Below are 6,951 nucleotides of genomic sequence, written 5' to 3'. Positions count from 1 at the left end.
GTTACAGAGTCAGAGCTCAATGTTACACACACACACACACACACACATGGTTCTCATATAGTCTACAGTCTACACAATACTTAGGAGAATCAGTGTCAGCCTATTATCTTTAATGTGACCATTTTATTCTTATTATAAGGTAATACAATAAGCTGTGGAGTAGAACAACACATAGACACACACACACACACACACACACACACACAGACAAATACGCACAGGTGTGGACTACTTAAGGAGTGAAAAGTTTCAAAAGGTCAAGTATTAATCAAACTCTTTACTGAGAGGGAGCTTCCTTATAGTCATTGCTAACTGCTTTAGCTTCTCTCTTACCCTCCACTATCACTGCAAAGTGTGTGTGAGAGTAGCTCAGCAGAGAATAGTGTGTGCGTGTGTGTGTGTGTGTGTGTGTGTGTGTGTGTGTGTGTGTGTGTGTGTGTGTGTGTGTGTGTGTGTGAGTGTGTGTGTGTGTGTATGTGAGAGAGAGAGAGGGGGGGGGGGTAAGGGGCAAAAGTGAGAGAGGGATGAAGGGAGAAGAAAGAGATAAATAGATAGACAGAAGGAGATGGAGAGGGAGAGATGAACAAGAGAAATCAAAAGAGGGAGAGATAGAAGACGGAGAAGGGAGTGAGACAGAAAGACTGAGAAAGAGGGACAGAGGGAGCGAGAGAAGAGCAGAGAGAGAGGGACAGGTAGAAAGAAGGAGAGAGTGAAAGAGAAAGCCATAGATAGAGAAAGAGAAGAAAAGAGTGTGAGAGGGGAATAGAAAAAAGAAAGGCAGATGGATAGAGAAAGAGAATTAAAGGGTGAGAGAGAGAAATAGAGAGAGAGCGATGGAGAGAAAGAAAGACAAAGAGGGAGTCAGAGAGTGAGAGATAGAGAGATAGAGAGGTGGTCTGCTTTACACTGAATCTCACAAAAACACACACACAAACACACACACATACACACATACACACACACATAAACTAACTGAAATGATGATGTCACTTTATATAAAAGTTATGAGACAAAAATGTCCGAGAACAAACTCAAATATCAAACTAAATCCACGTTATTAACACATTTCCTGTGACGAATCTTCACGTCACAAATTATTAACAATAAATCCATACACTTCAGTCATATACTGAGTGAATAAGACAACATCTTTTATAAATGTGTGTGAATGTCAGTGTGTAATGATAAACTGAACACACACATCATATCTAACTTTTAATTCAACTTCATTAACTTCCAAATTCTTTTATTTGAGAACTTCAGTAGTCATTGTGTCTAAAAAAACACACACATTCACACCTCCAGTTCTTTAGTTAAAGGTGTTATTAAAGGGTTCTTTAGTTAAAGGTGTTATTAAAGGGTTCTTTAGTTAAAGGTGTTATTAAAGGGTTCTTTAGTTAAAGGTGTTATTAAAGGGTTCTTTAGTTAAAGGTGTTATTAAAGGGTTCTTTAGTTAAAGGTGTTATTAAAGGGTTCTTTAGTTAAAGGTGTTATTAAAGGGTTCTTTAGTTAAAAGTGTCATTAAAGGGTTCTTTAGTTAAAGGTGTTATTAAAGGGTTCTTTAGTTAAAGGTGTTATTAAAGGTTCTTTATTTAAAAATGTCATTAAAGGGTTCTTTAGTTAAAGGTGTTATTAAAGGGTCCTTTAGTTAAAGGTGTTATTAAAGGGTTCTTTAGTTAAAAATGTCATTAAAGGGTTCTTCAGTTAAAGGTGTTATTAAAGGGTTCTTTAGTTAAAGGTGTTATTAAAGGGTTCTTTAGTTAAAGGTGTTATTAAAGGGTTCTTTAGTTAAAAATGTCATTAAAGGGTTCTTTAGTTTAAAATGTCATTAAAGGGTTCTTCAGTTAAAGGTGTTATTAAAGGGTTCTTTAGTTAAAGGTGTTATTAAAGGGTTCTTTAGTTAAAGGTGTTATTAAAGGGTTCTTTAGTTAAAAATGTCATTAAAGGGTTCTTTAGTTAAAGGTGTTATTAAAGGGTTCTTTAGTCAAAGGTGTTATTAAAGGGTTCTTTAGTTAAAGGTGTTATTAAAGGGTTCTTTAGTTAAAGGTGTTATTAAAGGGTTCTTTAGTTAAAGGTGTTATTAAAGGGTTCTTTAGTTAAAGGTGTCATTAAAGGGTTCTTTAGTTAAAGGTGTTATTAAAGGGTTCTTTAGTTAAAGGTGTCATTAAAGGGTTCTTTAGTTAAAGGTGTTATTAAAGGGTTCTTTAGTTAAAGGTGTTATTAAAGGGTTCTTTAGTTAAAGGTGTTATTAAAGGGTTCTTTAGTTAAAGGTGTTATTAAAGGGTTCTTTAGTTAAAGGTGTCATTAAAGGGTTCTTTAGTTAAAGGTGTTATTAAAGGGTTCTTTAGTTAAAGGTGTTATTAAAGGGTTCTTTAGTTAAAGGTGTTATTAAAGGGTTCTTTAGTTAAAGGTGTTATTAAAGGGTTCTTTAGTTAAAGGTGTTATTAAAGGGTTCTTTAGTTAAAGGTGTTATTAAAGGGTTCTTTAGTTAAAGGTGTTATTAAAGGGTTCTTTAGTTAAAGGTGTCGTTAAAGGGTTCTTTAGTTAAAGGTGTTATTAAAGGGTCCTTTAGTTAAAGGTGTTATTAAAGGGTTCTTTAGTTAAAGGTGTTATTAAAGGGTTCTTTAGTTAAAGGTGTCGTTAAAGGGTTCTTTAGTTAAAGGTGTTATTAAAGGGTCCTTTAGTTAAAGGTGTTATTAAAGGGTTCTTTAGTTAAAGGTGTTATTAAAGGGTTCTTTAGTTAAAAATGTCATTAAAGGGTTCTTCAGTTAAAGGTGTTATTAAAGGGTTCTTTAGTTAAAGGTGTTATTAAAGGGTTCTTTAGTTAAAGGTGTCATTAAAGGGTTCTTTAGTTAAAGGTGTTATTAAAGGGTTCTTTAGTTAAAGGTGTTATTAAAGGGTTCTTTAGTTAAAGGTGTCATTAAAGGGTTCTTTAGTTAAAGGTGTTATTAAAGGGTTCTTTAGTTAAAGGTGTCATTAAAGGGTTCTTTAGTTAAAGGTGTTATTAAAGGGTTCTTTAGTTAAAGGTGTTATTAAAGGTTCTTTAGTTAAAGGTGTTATTAAAGGGTTCTTTAGTTAAAAATGTCATTAAAGGGTTCTTCAGTTAAAGGTGTTATTAAAGGGTTCTTTAGTTAAAGGTGTTATTAAAGGGTTCTTTAGTTAAAAGTGTCGTTAAAGGGTTCTTTAGTTAAAGGTGTTATTAAAGGGTTCTTTAGTTAAAGGTCTTATTAAAGGGTTCTTTAGTTAAAAATGTCATTAAAGGGTTCTTTAGTTAAAGGTGTTATTAAAGGGTTCTTTAGTTAAAGGTGTTATTAAAGGGTTCTTTAGTTAAAGGTCTTATTAAAGGGTTCTTTAGTTAAAGGTGTTATTAAAGGGTTCTTTAGTTAAAGGTGTTATTAAAGGGTTCTTTAGTTAAAAATGTCATTAAAGGGTTCTTCAGTTAAAGGTGTTATTAAAGGGTTCTCCAGTTAAAGGTGTTATTAAAGGGTTCTTTAGTTAAAGGTGTCATTAAAGGGTTCTTTAGTTAAAGGTGTTATTAAAGGGTTCTTTAGTTAAAGGTGTTATTAAAGGGTTCTTTAGTTAAAGGTGTTATTAAAGGGTTCTTTAGTTAAAGGTGTCATTAAAGGGTTCTTTAGATAAAGGTGTCATTAAAGGGTTCTTTAGATAAAGGTGTCATTAAAGGGTTCTTTATTTAAAAGTGTCATTAAAGGGTTATTTAGTTAAAGGTTCTCTCTAATTGGAAAGCAACTTTAGTGTTCAGAAAAGAACTCATAAATACAGTCAGACAAAAGTCTGTAAAGTGTTCATGGACCTACTGGGAAAGCACCCTAAAAATTCAAGTTCAAGTTCTGCATCGAACCCTTAACCAAAGATCCCAACATTTGTGATGTTTTATTTTGTTTGTTTTGTTTTGTACACTATAAATTAGTGTAACAAGGAAAAGCGTTATTTTTTCACTTAAAAATATTTTTCACTTTTTAAGTTATGACTCTATACAGAACCTTGTCGGGGTTTCAGGTTTTCTGAGGTGTTAAAATCCATCTGCAGTGTTTGTGATGCTTTGTGTTCCGGTAAGGAAAAAGATACAAGCAGAAAAATTGTGCTTTGTGCTGTCAGGTTTAAATAAATAAAGAAAGAAAGAAAGAAAGAAAGAAAGAAAGAAAGAAAGAAAGAAAGAAAGAAATGAAATGAAATGTTTTTAACTGTCAAATGTGTAAATGTAAAACTGTGTTGTTGATTTTGAGTTTATGTGACATTAAACTGAGCACATCTTTAATCTCTCCTGCTGAAGAGCATTGAGCACATTGTTACAATCTCCCCTAATCTATCTATCTATCTATCTATCTATCTATCTATCTATCTATCTATCTATCTATCTATCTATCTATCTATCTATCTGTCTGTTTCTCTGTCTGTCTGTCTATCTGTCCTTCTGATAGATTATGATCATTCTGACAAATGTGCACATATGAATAATTACATGTAAAAGAAAAAATAAAATAAAAATCATCGTCTTAAGGAAAGGGTGAGAAATACAGACACAAAAAGGTAACACATGCTTTTTTATATAAAAATTCCAGATGTGAAGTTTGTAAGACCTACAAGACTTTCTTTAAAGGATTTATCATAATATATACTGATTTAATCCAAACAACAAAAGTCCTCCATGCTTGTTATTAGTAACCATAATGCTTTAATGTTATAGACAGGAAAGTGGAGAGAATAAAATGGACAGAAACACAGGACAAACAGAAGGAGCGAGATGATGGATAGACGGATATGGAAAGGAACGAGGGATGAAGAGAGCAGTGCGGTGAGCACGGCTATAAAAGCACACCGTGTCACACATTATATACATGTCAGTTAAGAGCAGAGGGAGACTGACACAGTGTCAAATCTGTGTGACAGAATTAGGTGAAGGGCCTGAGTAGGGAGAGACGCTTAAGGCTGAGTCACACACACACACACACACACACACACACACACGCACACACATACACAGATACACAAAGAAACACAGATACACACATGCTCATTTTCATGCACACATGTAAATTTGAATACTCACAAATACACACACCCACATTTGTTCTCTTTCTTTCTCTCGAATAACACAAACACACATATCATACATACACCGAACGACAATGTAACACACACAAACGGTTCATTTTTAACCTATGAACAGGTTGCATTTATTCGACACACACTTCAAAATGAAAGGTTTAGAAATATAAATTTATTTCATGGCAATTTTGGATTTTGAATCCAACAGTTTGAGTAAAACATTATGATTTTTTACATTTTTACACGTTTTTTTTTTACGTTTTTTTTACATTCTAAGCTGTTCTACAGATTATACTCTATCAAATCTGTGATTTTATTTTCATATCCTGAATGAATTTGTCATTAAAGAGAAAAGAAAAAAAGTCATTTCAAATTCATTTCTAAGCTATAGAACATAAAAGATGCCTATGTCTTGATCTAATTTAATGCAGTCAATAATTTTAAAATAGATTCCAATTCTCTTTCAGAAAAGACCAAAATGTTAGAAAAATGTGAATAAATAAAAAATAAGCTATAACTCACCTGAGCGGCTGTTGCTCTTCAGTAGGCCTGCTGAGTGTGAGGACAGAGCTGTGGAGAAACAAATGCTCCATTTTACTCTGTTTCACTTTAGTGAGCTTATTCTGACATCTTCAGGATGTAAAATAAATTGCATTTGTGGCATCTGAATTAAGATAATTAAGCTTAATATTCCTACTCCTCTATTTTAAAGGTGCACTCTGTAATGTTTTAAAAGGTTTGCAAACCTAGTTTTTCTAGCGCATAAATAATTACCATCCACAATCAAAATCAAACTGTCTCTATATTGCAGATACATAATTATTTGTAGAACTGTATTTAAACAAAAGAAAAAAAAAGGTGGTTCTCAGTTCTCAGTTCTCAAGTTCAAAGTTCTCAGCTCAGGTGACTGTGTAGAGTTTCATGGGTTCTTCCAGTGTTTCTCGGTTTCTCTAGGGTTCCCAAGGAAGAGGATGTTGTCAGATCTAATCTCAGGACAATCTCTCTCTCTCTCTCTCTCTCTCTCTCTCTCTCTCTCTCTCTCTCTCTCTTACACACAGAGAGACTCATTTCTCATGACAGATCTTCAGGAAGTCAGTCTAAGTGTAAGCTCTTGTCTCTACAACACAGTAGCACATCTGACTAAACTGATCAAGAAAATGCAAATAAATCCAAATTAGCTGATAGGTTCAAGGTTAGGAGATAAGTTTTGGTCAGGTGATGAACATACAAGACAAACTGTAACAAAACATAGAAATAAAAAGGCATTACAATCAGAGAACAAAAAAAAAGAAATGAAGGTACAATCAGAGAACAAAAAAAAACAAGACAAAAAAAAAGAAATGAAGGTACAATCAGAGAACAAAAAAACAAAACAAAAAAAAAGAAATATAGGTACAATCAGAGAACAAAAAAAAAACATATGGAACCAGAAGAGCAAACAAAACAGCAGGAATCCAGGACAAAGTTAGTGTGTACAAACTTTGTAAACTTTGGATGGGTAAAGGTGTGTGTGTGTGTGATTGTGTGTGTGTGTGTGTGTGTGTGTGTGAGAGAGAGAGAGAGAGAGAGAGAGAGAGAGAGAGAGAGAGAGAGAGAGAGAGAGAGAGAGAGAGAGAGAGAGAGAGAGAGAAAGAGCAAGAGAGAGAGACAGAGAGATTTTGAATGTTCAATCAGAAGTCTTGTGGCTGAATACACACCGGGGCAGAGTGTGTATGTGTATGTTCAGGTGAGTGTTGTGAATGTTGATGGTTTGTTGCCATGTTTGTAGGCTAATGTGTGCTGGGAACTAAATTCTGCTGCTAACTGGGATTATGTGACACTTTTTACCCTTATTGCATCACAATTCCAGGATCAAGACTTAATACTGAGGGTTAATACTGAAGA

This window comes from Tachysurus vachellii, chromosome 8, assembly GCF_030014155.1.
Source record: "Tachysurus vachellii isolate PV-2020 chromosome 8, HZAU_Pvac_v1, whole genome shotgun sequence".
Lineage (NCBI taxonomy): Eukaryota > Metazoa > Chordata > Actinopteri > Siluriformes > Bagridae > Tachysurus > Tachysurus vachellii.
This window is presented reverse-complemented; position numbering follows the sequence as displayed.